This window comes from Oxyura jamaicensis, chromosome 8 (assembly GCF_011077185.1).
Source record: "Oxyura jamaicensis isolate SHBP4307 breed ruddy duck chromosome 8, BPBGC_Ojam_1.0, whole genome shotgun sequence".
NCBI classification, from domain to species: domain Eukaryota; kingdom Metazoa; phylum Chordata; class Aves; order Anseriformes; family Anatidae; genus Oxyura; species Oxyura jamaicensis.
Genome location: NC_048900.1, coordinates 30,753,085 through 30,765,717, shown reverse-complemented (window position 1 = coordinate 30,765,717; position 12,633 = coordinate 30,753,085). Strand labels below are relative to the sequence as shown.

Sequence of the window (12,633 nt, the reverse complement as noted above, 5' to 3'; positions counted from 1 at the left end):
GGAAAGGAAAGGAAAGGAAAGGAAAGGAAAGGAAAGGAAAGGAAAGGAAAGGAAAGGAAAGGAAAGAGACAAGACAAGACAAGACAAGACAAGACAAGACAAGAAAAGAAAAGAAAAGAAAAGAAAAGAAAAGAAAAGAAAAGAAAAGAAAAGAGGAAAAAAAGAAAAAAAAAAAAAAAAAAAAAGATGAATATCAGCATATAATGGTGTAACCGTGGTGGGCAAGAGCTGTGAGAACTGTCTGCGATCCTCGTGTCTCAGAGCAGCCCCTGCCTGGCTCACAGCAGGAGCAGGGGCCGACACTCCTGCAGGACTCTGGCTGCCTGCAGCCAGGTTCTGGGCTGAGAAGGGCGCTGAGAGCTTACAAAAATACACCGCAGGCCGAGGGGGACACCCGGCCAGCAGGAGATGCGCAGGCTGCGGGTGTCACTGCCTGACACTGGCTTCTCCCAGCCGCCCGACTGAACGCTTGCAGGCACCCCGGCACGTATTCTCGCTGGAGGTGTCCAAGGGAAGCGTGCGCCCCACAGATAAATAGTAAAAAAGAAACAGCACGGGGCCCCACTGAACATGGGGGAGCTGGGTGCGGCGGGGGGCTGCCTTTGGGGGTCGAACTGAGCAAAACCTGCTCTGCCGGCCCTTTGGTGACAGCGTGCGTTTGCTATGAGGCTGCACAACCTTCTGCATGAGAAATTCGGCAAGACTGGGTCTGCCTTCAGCTCTCACAGGGTGGCTGCGGGCACCTCCCGCCTGGCCACGAAGGGTGCTGTGTCAGAGAACGGCACCCATGGGTGGGCATCGGCCTGGCCACGGCCCCGGTGGGTGCCCCTCGCTGCCGGCACAGCCCACGGCAGCTCCTTCCATGAGCTACAGCATGCGTGAAGAGAAGGAAGCGTGGCCACCCTCTTGTTTCCACACCTGCAGATTTCCATCATCCAGATGGTGTCTGAGAATAAGAAAAATGAGGATGAAAGGGGAAAACTGGTGATGGAGCAGCACCGGGTGCACCGGGCTGCCTTTTGCGGGCAGCCCCTGCCGCTCTCCTCCAACCCTGTCCCCGGTGCCTGGGCTGCAGAGGAGCTACGGGGAGGAACCCGGGGGCACCCCGGGACGTGGGGGCACGGGGGGACAGTGCCGCACCAGCACCCGCTCCTCAGCAGCACCTCGCTTCCGACGTGACATTGCAGCCACCCGTGTTTAATGAGTAACTGTGCTGGCTGGGTAGTTCCTTGGTGGGAAAAGCCCAAGCCAGCGTGCGTAAGGTGAATTTTTAAACGATGTCTTTATGATTGCTGCGGTCACTGGGGAGGTGGTGCTGCGAAGGCCAGGGAAACCCTCACAGCCAGCTGGGAGCCACCCGCGTGGCAGCAGGGCAGCGGGTGTCTGTGTGCTGGGACACGAGGTCCTGCCCCGGGGGGCTTCCAGAAGCCGTGCACGCCCTGCTGCCAGTGCTTTCAAAGCCCATTTAAAAATTCTCCCCACTTGCGACGCTTTTCTCAGATGCTGCTATACCAGGATTTCTCCTGGCACTAAAACGTTGTGTGTGTCGCAAATACCATTTTAATGCTACATGAATCATTGCAAAAAAAAAATGCTTTGAAAGGAAAATGCGTGAGCTCCTTTCCCTGGAAAGGGAAGCGGGTGAAAACGCGCGGCCCTGGGGCCACCCCAGCTCAGCAGCAGCTGGCCCCGCGTGCTGGCTGTGCCCCGCTGGCTGCAGGGCCTTCTGCTGGCACTGCGCCTCTGGCCTCACCTTCAGGCTGCTGCAAAGCATCTTTCCCCATGCCCTGGAAAAAAAATGGCCTTAAGCTGCATCCCGTGGGGTGCTGGGGAAGGCTTCTGGCTCCTTGTTGCGGGGACCCTCAGGCAAGGGGCTGGGGAGTGGCCGGACAGGGCAGGGCTCCGTCCGCTTTCACGGTGCTGAAGAAAGCATTAAAAGCTAGCTGAGATGGCCAGGTTCTAACAAAGTGTTTGCAGTCGCATTGTTTTATTTCTTACAGTGGGGAAAATTTGTAAGATTCATTACTGCATACACTAATTACTTCGGTTAAGTGTCAAAACTGCACAATTTAATGTTGTGTTTTCATATATTAAAGACATTAATTGCCAGCAAACAGTATGCCATGACTAATTCTTTTTCTTTTTTTTTTTAAAAAAAAAAAAAAAAAAGAAGAAGAAGAAGAAGAAGAAATCAATATTAAGTATTTTTACTATTAGGAGCTGAAACAGCACAACATATCCGAAGTCAATGTTTCCCTACTGAGCTGTGCTGTTTAAGGACTCAAGGCTTAGCAATTGCATTATTGCTACCCAAACCGTTATTGGCTCTGTGAATCACGTTACTGCCAGGTTACCACACATGAATTAATACAACAATAACGTGCAGACCCCAGGAGAACACAGGCAGGCGCCGGCTGCAGGGGCTGGGGCAGGATCTGGGGGCACAGGCTCAGGGGTAGCGGGGCAGACGGGTGAGCCAGTGTGGGGGGCAGGGAAACTGCTTCCATTTACCTTGGGGAAATTGTTGAAATCAGTGACTGAGTGGTAAATAAAAAGCAAAAGGCCAATTTGGTTGCAGTGATGGAGGGGAAGGCAAAAGGCAAGAGAAGCTGCTTACTTTGTTCTCCGCTATGACCTACACATTCCCTTAGTTCCTTGTACTTCTCTTGGCAACACGTTAAAATAAAGGTCATGTTTGTGCCTGTAGGTGACCTGGTCGCTTTGGGGATTTAACTGCCTATTCTAAATGTCAGTGTGAATTTCTAAACAATGCAGGTGAAAATGGATGGAAAGAAAATGAGAGCTTGCTCCGCAAAGCCTGCCCACACACCCAGCCACTGCGGGTTGTCCATGTGCAGGATGGGGAGCAAGAGCTGGCGGGTGGCTCCTGCTAGCAGAACACATCCACAGGAAAATAAAATATCTCGCTGGGTCCCATCTCTTCCCAGCAGCAGAGATTTTAGCTTGACTTAAAGACATTCATTCTCTACCCAGGCCAACTGCTGGCAGTGCCCAAGCCCCCTCCGCTGCCTCTCGCTGGGCTCCCACAAGGGCACAGCAATGTTTTTTTCTGCTCATGCTGACCATAGGATGGCTTCACGTGCAGATGGGTCGGGCTGCACGGGCAGTGCTCCTGGAGTCTGCTCCTGGGCAAGGCTGCTGGAGGAGCAGATACAAGGATGTGCATCCCCCCCAGTGGCACGGGGCACTGGTAGCTCTCGGTCTTCCTCTGCTCCTTCCATGGTTCTGCCCCAGGAGCAGAGCTGGAAAACTGAACATCCAGCTTTCACTGCAGCTTCTTGTGCAAATCACTATTTAACAACTATCTCCATTGAAGGCTGCAGTGTGTAAGTAGCATTTCATACCCCATAAAATCAAAGTCTCACTTCATTTAATTGTGTCATTTTTTATGTCATAAAACACTGAAATTGCCCTGGTAAAGGCCTGGGAGGATTTGCTTCTTCACTGCAGGCTCTTGCCCTGGTGATGTGCAGTGCACCCTGCCTGCAGCAGCCCCAGCAGACACGTGCCTCCGAGAGACGGTCGGTTCCGGACATTGACACCCAAACTCTTCAGCAGGTGGCATCTTCCAGACACTGTAAGAACATAAATTTCCTGGGAAATGGCTGGGTTTCAGTCACTCGAGCACTTTTGAAAACCTGTGACTACAGACAGTGAAGAGGAGCACCAGCTAGTAAAGGGATCGCAGCTAAGGACGGATCTCAGAGAACATTAAATATCGCACTTGCGAGTTGGCAGCAGAAGGTGCTCGGGCTCGAAGAATTCCTGTTCCACGACCAAAGTGGAATAACAATTTCTGTCTGGCTGCAGTTGTCCCCCCCTCCTGCTCATTTCCCCTCCTTATTCATTTTTCTTTTCTATATCAACTCTTTGCAAGTCAGATCAGAAAGGACAGTCAGATAAATGTAAATATATATATATATATATGTATTTGTGAATGATCTTGTGCCTTGTCAGCCTCCCTCATGATGATTAGGAAGGAGGCTTGGACAAGACACAGACTGAGTTATATCTGAAGCTGGGGAATAAAAATGACACCTTGGGTAGATATTTCTTTCTTTGATGATAGGGTCATCGTTCTTCCAGGCAAGCCTGGTTCACGGGTCCTTGCTCAAATTCAATTGCCCATTTTCTTCTGCCTCAGTTTTCTGCTGCTGATTGAACTGAGCATTGCCTAAAAGCCTGGAATAGCAGTGAGTGTCTGACGTTTCCAGGTAGCTCCTGCATCTTCCCAGCACAGCCATGGAAGCAGTTATCTTCAGGTTTTCAGATCGTACAGGAAGGCAGCTGTAATTGTCACCATTTTGTCTCTACAGTTTCTCCATGCAATCCCTCAAACCAGACTGTTCAACGGGATCAAATTTTAATTCTCATCCACAACTGTGTCCTTACCAGCGTTCAGGGCATATTCCTACGTTTAGCAAGCGAAACAAAAACCCTGGAGGTTTCTATATTGCCTTTGACTTGTGCTTGGATTTTGGCCGTGCATCGTGTGTGCCCCGGCGAGACGCACTAGGCCCGGGAGCAGCACGGCTGCTAGAGAGGCCCCAGCCCTGCCACCTGCGGCCCTCCCAGCCCTTAACCACACAGGGAAATGATGACTCCAGAGCCCATTCATTTATTAAAGCAACATCTGTCCCCACAGCGGGCACGGCTGCTCTTGCACGCCGTGAGTTGTGACCAGTGGCACATGCCAGCGGCCTGGCACAGTAGTGCTCACCTCGCACCATCCGGAGGGCAAATAAAACACATGCTTGATGCTCAGGGCGATGGGGAGGCACGAGCATCCCCGGGGAACTTGTCCCGACCTAAAACAAGGTCCCTGGCTGCCGTGGCCACCATCAGGGCTGCATCTTCTCCCCAGAGGTTTTCAGGCACTCACGTGCTCTGAGCATGGACACGGTGCTCGCTGCTTTTCGTGCAGCTGCTGCCAGCACCAGACCTTCGCCAGACCTCCTTAATTTCATGGTTTTCTATATCTCTATCAGAAGGCTGAGAGCAGCACCAGTAGAGGTGCGGAATATATGAAACTGGAAGAAAGACCTGTAGAAATTGGAAAAATATCTGCACTTTTCCTACAAAGTATTAAATATCTGAGAACCGAGGTTTAAATCCTTGTTAGCTGAAGTAGCTCTCCTGAATCCCCTTCTGATTTATGGTAGCTGAGATTCCTGCACTGTGTCTTTATGACTAGATTTATGATAAAGTCTCTTCTCACAACAATCACTGTCACAGCCAGTGTCAGAGTAAGGGAGAAAATACCATTAAATACAATAATCGACATTTTCAATTAACCAAGGCTTTGCAGAGGAAGAAAGCAGCTTAGAATTGCTAGGTCTGCTAGAGAAAAATGGGTAAAAAGCACAGCTCATGGTTATAAAAATTGTAGGATGTGGCTGGAGAAGTCCAGGTATTAAAACTAAGAGTCATGCATTAAAATTATGAAAAGGAATGAAAGATGTATCTGTACTCCATGCTCTTTTGTGTCAAAATAACTGCACGCAGCAGGAAGCAAGCAGAGGCTCTCCCTGACAGAGGCAGACGGTGCAGCCCAGGTTCCTCCATCCCCCTCTTCTGCAAATCGAGCAGGTGTTTTGGGCATCCAAGAAATCTCAGAGTTCAGCTCACGGGCTGCAAAAAGTCAGACGGGATGACCGCAAGGCAAAGCAGTCACACACCAACGCCTCTGCTGCCTCACAAAGATGCTGACGAGGTAAGAGGAAGGGTCTGAAGCCACGGCAGGGTGAAGTGGGAGTGCCCCTTTTGGAGCCAGATCCAGGTCGCTCCTGAGGCTCTGAAACCTCGGTTTTAAAGAAATCCTGCTTTTTGGAAAAGTAGCACTGTGATCTGCTCTCCAGCGGGTCCTGTTTTATGAATTTCTATTCAGGTAGAAAATGGAGCAATAGAAGAATTCAAAAACTGCCATTAAAGTTTGCTGCCTCGTGCATGATTCAGCTCCCGGCTGGCAGCGTGCGCACGCGTCCGTGGTGGATGTGATGGTGCCAATGGGCCCCGTGGGGCAGGCCTCCCAGCCTCCCGCCCTGGGCTTCCCTCGTGGTGGGCTAAAAGTACCCCAAAACTGGCCCCAAAGAACCAAATGCTGGGAGACATCAGTGTCCATCTGTCCCCTGCAGCACCATTAATGTCCAGATGTCCACCTGTCCCAGGAGACCTGGGCAGCACCATAAATGCCCGTCGGAGGACGATAACCTCTCCACGTCCTCAGAGCCTCACATGCGTGCGATGATCAGGATCTTCCTGATCTCCTGCGTTTATTTTTGCTTCCCAGATTTCTGTGTTTCAAGCCAGGGTCCGCGTGCGGTGCTGTGATGGCTGCCTGTTGTGCTTCTCGTGATGGAGCCCAGGCAGGGCCAGGCGGGACACGCGCCCTTCTCCCAGAGCTTTCTGTGAGGGACCCAAAACCCCGGCCAGCTGCAGTGCCCGGCAGCCGGGGGTTTACTGAGGGTCAGGCTCACTGCAGGAGCCCTGCAGGGACCACAGGCACCCAACACCCACAGCACCAGTCAGCGTGTCCTTGGGCGAGTGGTCACTGTCTGTGGCAAGTTATTCAGGAACTCCATGTTCGCTTTCTGAGTAAATGCGTGAGCACCAGTGCAATGCTCAGTATATATTTAAATATATATTTTTAAATCATTTCTTCCTCGGAAGTTTCCGATCAGAAACTTGAATTAAAACATCTTGAAACTTCAATTAAAAACTCTTGAACTGTAGTATAAATAATATTTGCTACTGATATAATACACGTCCCTTTCCTCTTATTTTCCTAAGAAAATTGTTTCCACGTTTGGACAAAGTAACAGCTTTCTGATTTCCCACATGAAATGTTTAAAAAGCATCTTTTGCTGCTAAAAAGCAGCCCATGGCCACCAGCCAATCGTCTCCATCACTGAGTCACCACCGACCTTCTGCACGGCAGCGAAACAAGAGCATGAAACACGGTTGGATGGGCAGAGGGTTAGAGCTGAGCGCATGAGGTCCCGTGCTGTTGGCACAGCCCAGGTGCCCCTCGGGCACATCACCAAGCGACCCACGGCAGCTCTGCTCTCCCCAAAGCCTGCACCCTGTGGTGGCAGTCTGGTGGCTCTGCCCATGGGCAGGTGGGGGGCTTCGGCCCCCCAGTGGGACCATCCCCATCCATCGAGTGTCCTGCTGGGCTTCTCTTCATGAGGCATCCTGCATTTTCCTTCCCCTCAACAGGGGAGGCATTCCTACATTATTCATAGATAACCTTTCTCGTCCATGATCTAGGGCAGACATGGTGAAAAACTCGACTTAAAAAAAATATTTTCCTTTGGAAAAAATAGCAAATGAATATGAAAAAAAATAGCTGCTCCGTGTTCCCAGCCCCTGTCACAGGGGACACACGTCGCATGTGTCCCAGCTGAGGGGGATGGGGATGTGGCCAGGGGGGTCAACGTTTTTCTTCTTTTGCATTGATGTGGTCACAACTGAGACACTGCCACCTCCAGAAGCAAGGGGAACATCCCCCAGCCCTCTGGTCCTCCTTGTTCCACTGTGGGGCAGAGCAAAGCTCATGTCCTGGGGCCGGGTGGCTGACGTGAGACCTTCCATGTGTCTCCATGCGGCTACCTCACTGTGAATCAGCTTTCTCACACAGGGGATAACCTGAAACCATGTCTCTTTATAGAGCAAAATAATGCAGTCAGCACATAGCTAAGGGGGCAATTCCATCAGCTCAGGCATGCCTGTGTCACAGTTTCATGTCCCCGTAAGCACCTCTGGATGTGCCCCGGAGCTCTTCTACCCCCTCAGCTGTGCACCCGGTCGCCGTGAGGGTGGTCAGGGTGGGTTGGCTCCCACAGCAGAGCCCCAGAGGAGACACCGGAGCTGCACAGTGAGAGGACCCACCAGGAGACCCCCTCCCAGCCCGAGGTTTCCTCAGGGACGTTCTGGAGACCTTGGGGCTGGAGGTGGTGCTGGCAGCCGATGGGAGTCGAAAGGAGGAGCGCTCACTGACACACGGTGCTTTGCTCCTCAGCCTCCAGCTGGCTTTGAGAACAAACCCGCGGGGATCACACACACTTTATGCTTTTAGAGGCATGCCATGCAAGATCCTACTCTGAGGACTCTTTGAAGACCTGCGTGCTACCAGGGTGAGCAGCAGGGTTTTGGCTGGAACTAGGCCATACCTCCCAAAGCGAGCAGAACAGGCCGGCACTGACCCTGCCCTCGGCACATCAGAGCAGTGTCCCCGTGCGCCTGCAGGAGGAAGGCCAAGGAGCTTCCAGAAGAGCAGGAGCAGGGCGGTTACTGCCTCACCTAATGCACACCATGACAGCTAAATGAGCTGGATGGCACCAGGCAGCAAGGCACTTCGTGGCACTGAGTCTCACTTGTCCCTACAGCCCTGCTTCCAGTATCTGGGAAGGGGATCTCCATCTGCTGCTTCAATCCTTCGACAAACAAACAGAGGCTTCGCTTTTGTGACGAAGCACGGGGTAAACCCAAAGCAGGCAGCAGGGCTGTGCGTGCAGAGCTCTCTGGAGATGCGTGGCCAGAAGCAGGACACACGGGGGACAAACTCCAGCCCAGCGGGCACCCAGGCCCTTTTCTCCTCCCCTTCCTCCACCGGAGAGCTGCTTTTAGTGGCCTTTCAAGGGTATTGGCACTCTTGCCAAGCTTCGTGAGGGCGGTGAATTAACCACACGCCTTCCGAAGCTCAGGCTCGGGAGCCACAAGTCGGCTTTGCCAGGGCAAGCTGCTGCGAGCACAAAGCTCTGTGCCCAACCGGGGCTCCCTCGGTGGGGAGCTTCTTGCTTCTTGCTCGAGCTCTGTGGCACCGAGTCCCCCTTGCCCCAGCCGTGTGGAGTTTTGTGGGCTCCGTGGAGTTACCACTAGTCTGGACAGCTGCCCCCAGGCCTGTTTGTGGGAGCACCACGGAGCCGCTGCAGCGTCTGATACCGTGGGGTCTGGGGCAGAGCGAGCACGAGAACATCAGCGTGTGAAAAGTACCATGAGAAATAAAACCAGTGTGAAACAACCGGCAAAAGCCGAGATTGTGCTGGGCTGTATTTATGGCATTTCATACCTCCTGTATTTAATGCTGCAAAATAACCACCTTGTCAGCAGCGTAGCAGCAGCGGGGAAGTGGCAGCTGTGAGGGTAGCAAAGGAGAGCACAAAGGGCTCAGACACAAGCACCGAGGTGCTTGGGGCACCTGAGATAAGCTGCAGGACCGGGTGTCTGGCCGTGCTGTAGGGGCAGAGCCACACAGGGTCCTGTGGCAGAGGGGTGCACGTGGCGTGGCTGGTGCTGGAGCGGGCATTTCACAGCTCCGGGACCTCAGGCAGTGGAGGTCTGCCTGGCGCCGGGGAGCCACCACCCCTCCTCTCCTCGCAGACCACGCGGGATGTAGCAGCACGCAAGTGACTGAGAAATGCAAAGTACTGCCCGAGGAACAGGAGAGCAGCGCTGGAGCGGCTTCACCGTGGAGCAGCCGGACCCACGTCCCTGCACATGCAGCAGTTACCCTGCTCTCCGCTGAGGCAGCTCGGGGGCTTTCTCACCCACCCGATCACGGCAAGTTTTCTAAGGCACCTTGCATAATCTTTTTTTCCAGGCTGGGCTTGTACCAGCTTTTTTTTTTTATTTCTGAACAAGAAAGAAAGGTCTTGAAAATACCCTGCTTAGACAGATCTCAGTCTGTTTGCTCCTGGCTTTGCTTTAGAGCCTCTGGGGAATCAGATGCTTTTGCAAGCTCTACATCGTTAATTGAAAAGTAAAACAAATGGAGCAGGACTGCAGAAGGAGCAGGTGCAGCTCCTGCCCTCCCACCTCCATGCTCTGGGTGCCAGCATTGCTGCCACACCGTTACCTGGCTTTCTGGGGACCCGCAGCTCCCCACAGCTCCCAAAACACTGGAAAATCCCTGACACAACCAGACAACCCCAAGACACAGCTCCAAAAACTTGCAAGCAAAGCTCCTACATCGCTTTCTGCCCCTTATGCCCCAGGCATGGGGTCCAGTGCAGCACAGTATCACAGCACAGCATCTGCCTGCCCAGCCCCTGCCAGTCCCCTTCCCGGCTTGCTGACCCCTCCGGGATAATTTTGGGGTGAGAGGAAGGACCCAACCTATTAACACCATGCTCTGCACCCATGGTGCCGAAGCGGGGCGAGGAGCCGCTAGCTTCCCCTGGGGGTCACATCCCCAGCCCCTCGCACACCCAGCCGAGAGCCATGGCACAACGAGGGCTCCCCAACCCCCCTGTGCCCATCGAGGCACCCGGCGCTGGCTTACCGTGGGCAGAAGGCTCATCCCTTCCCTGCGGGCAGCGGCCCCGTCCCCACCTCGCTCAGGCAGCTCCTCGGTGCTGGGTGTCCGAGGGTCCCGGGGGCAGTGCGGGATGAGAGCAGCCTGGAACGGTTCGCGGGACGCACGGCGATGCGGGGAGCGCTGCAAAAGCCGGCGCCGTGTCTCCTGCCCTCCGCCGGGAGTGCGTGACAGATCTTAACATGAGCCAGTGAACAGAAATAAGCAGCCGACAACACCCCCGAGATCTCCAGTCTCTGTTAATTACCGTTATAAAGGTAAAACCGAGTAGACACTGAGCTCATGCTTGATTTAAACATAACATTAAAAAGTGAAGAACAAAGGAAAATGCTATATTGGTTCCCTGCGTTCGGCCGTTTATTTGCAGCTTTAGTGCTTTCCTCTGATTGCTTTGTCTCCGTGCCAGCGGTGTCCCGGTCCCGCTCCCCCCACGCTATGTGATGGATTTTGCTGTACGGACAGACCACGGGGCTCCCGGCGGCTCTTTGCCCCCTCCGGGGCCGGGGGCTGCTCACTCGAGCTCGCCTCGGGGCACCCCACGGGGACGCGGCCGGGCGCCAGGGGCTGCAGCCCGGGGTGCGTGGGTGCTGCGGGGAGCGCGGTAGCCATGGGAACACGGGGTTTTAAAGGCTGGATGCTTCGTGCTGCATCACGAATTGCACTTCCCTCGCTCAAGCGGCTCGTGATGCTCTCGGCAAAACATCGGGCAGGAGGAGCTGTACCCCTGTGTGGCGGGACGGATGCACAGGCACAGCGGGATGGGCAGGCAGACACACAGGGATGTGGAGCCCGGATCCTGTGCCTATTGCTCTTGGTGGTCCGTGCTCCCGTCACACGAGCTGCTGAGCAATGTCACCAGCTCCTAGCATCCCACTGCCCCCTCGCCCCCAGCGACACAGCGGGTCCGAGAAGCTGGGACCAGTCACAGGGCAAGGCTGGTCTGTGAAATCCTCGGGAGGTGCCAAGGGAAGGAATATTTCTTCACCCCTACCTACACTTGGCTGCAAGTGAAAAGCATTAAGTGGCCCCAACTGACGCTTAATTTGTTATTTTTATGAGCAAGCTTGGTGCATTTTCCCCTGCGACTCCCACCAGCTGGTGGATGCTCATGCTCAAGATTCAGAGAGTGGAATTCAGAGCTGTGGAGTAGGCAATGCCACAAAAAAACAGCTGCTCTTCACCCTGGCATTGCTGAAAAATGAGAAGTGCGAGCAAGTGCATTCCTTTGAAACATCCTGGCCAGAGAGACAAGGAAACTTGCTGCCTACCAGGCTGCTGCCTCGGGAAGCAGCGAGGATGTGATTGCATTTGAACCCCTTCTCTTGGCTTTCCCTCAGCCTCCCTCGGTTCAGGCTGAGCACTGACCGAGCAGTTGCTGTGCTCTGCCCCGCGTCCCCCCGGCGCCTGCCTTCAGGTGCCCTGTGTTGGCCTCGTCCTCGCAGGTGAGCTAGGTTACTGCTATGGCTGTCACTGCACTTTCACTCCAAGCCCTATTTTCAGGTTCTTACCGTGGGACCCCAAGCTCCCGGGGGCACCCACTGCATTCCCATCCCCACGACAGCCCCCGCGTGCGGCTTTGTCCCGACCTCCGGTGAAGTTTGGGGCCGTTCCTACGTAGCACGACCTGCCACCTCGGCACCAGGGCTGCACACCGGGGTTTTAGTGCACACCTGGTGTGCACGGAAACAGGCTCGTCTCCCTCTTCTAGTCGTCGTTGTTTTCTGACTGTAAATCTAGAATTGCTACCTGCTGTACAGAACTGATACCCCAGTAATCGTTCTGGAGTTGAATCCAGCTATAAATCATGATTAATTATTCATTTGGTGGTTGCACACTTAAACAGAATAATGGCCCGGGAAAGCCTGAGTCACGGTGTTGTATTTGCAGTGCATGATCTGCCGATTAATTGGAAGCTGATTCCAGTGCAGAAAGGCAGGGACTGTGTCACGTTAATGTTTGATGGGGAGAAACTCCGCAGATTTAACATTAATATTAAGCTTGATGCAAATAAACATTTCATTAAAACAAAACTTAATTTTTCATGTTAGCACATCTATTTACTTTTCTGCCACTCTACTATAAAAAAAAAAAAAACACACGGAAACCCATTCATCTGTGAATGGGAGCTGAAAAGCCCCTCCTGGCTCTGGACTCAGTGTCAGGGCCCTGCCTGTAGCTGCTCGCACTGATCTGCCCGGTGCTCGGCTCCTCACCTGCTCCTGTGCCTGTGGGAGCACCCTGTGCCCCCCAGGAGCACCCTGTGCCCCCCAGGAGCCCACCCTGTGCCCCCCAGGAGC

At 53.6% G+C, this 12,633-nt stretch overlaps 1 protein-coding gene across 11 annotated transcripts in view; it reads right to left on the bottom strand.

The window, feature by feature from the left end:
* Positions 1–10,998, bottom strand: part of LRRC7 (leucine rich repeat containing 7) — a 171,653-nt gene extending 160,655 nt beyond the window's left edge. For 3 of the 11 annotated variants that reach the window (XM_035332649.1, XM_035332656.1, XM_035332653.1), the window contains exon 1: positions 10,304–10,994. The gene's annotated coding sequence lies outside the window, so the exon portion shown is untranslated. Of the gene's footprint in view, positions 1–10,303 lie in introns of all 11 variants that reach the window. The other 8 variants (XM_035332654.1, XM_035332655.1, XR_004752715.1 and 5 more) reach the window with 7 other exon arrangements.
* Positions 10,999–12,633: the final 1,635 nt, after the last annotated feature.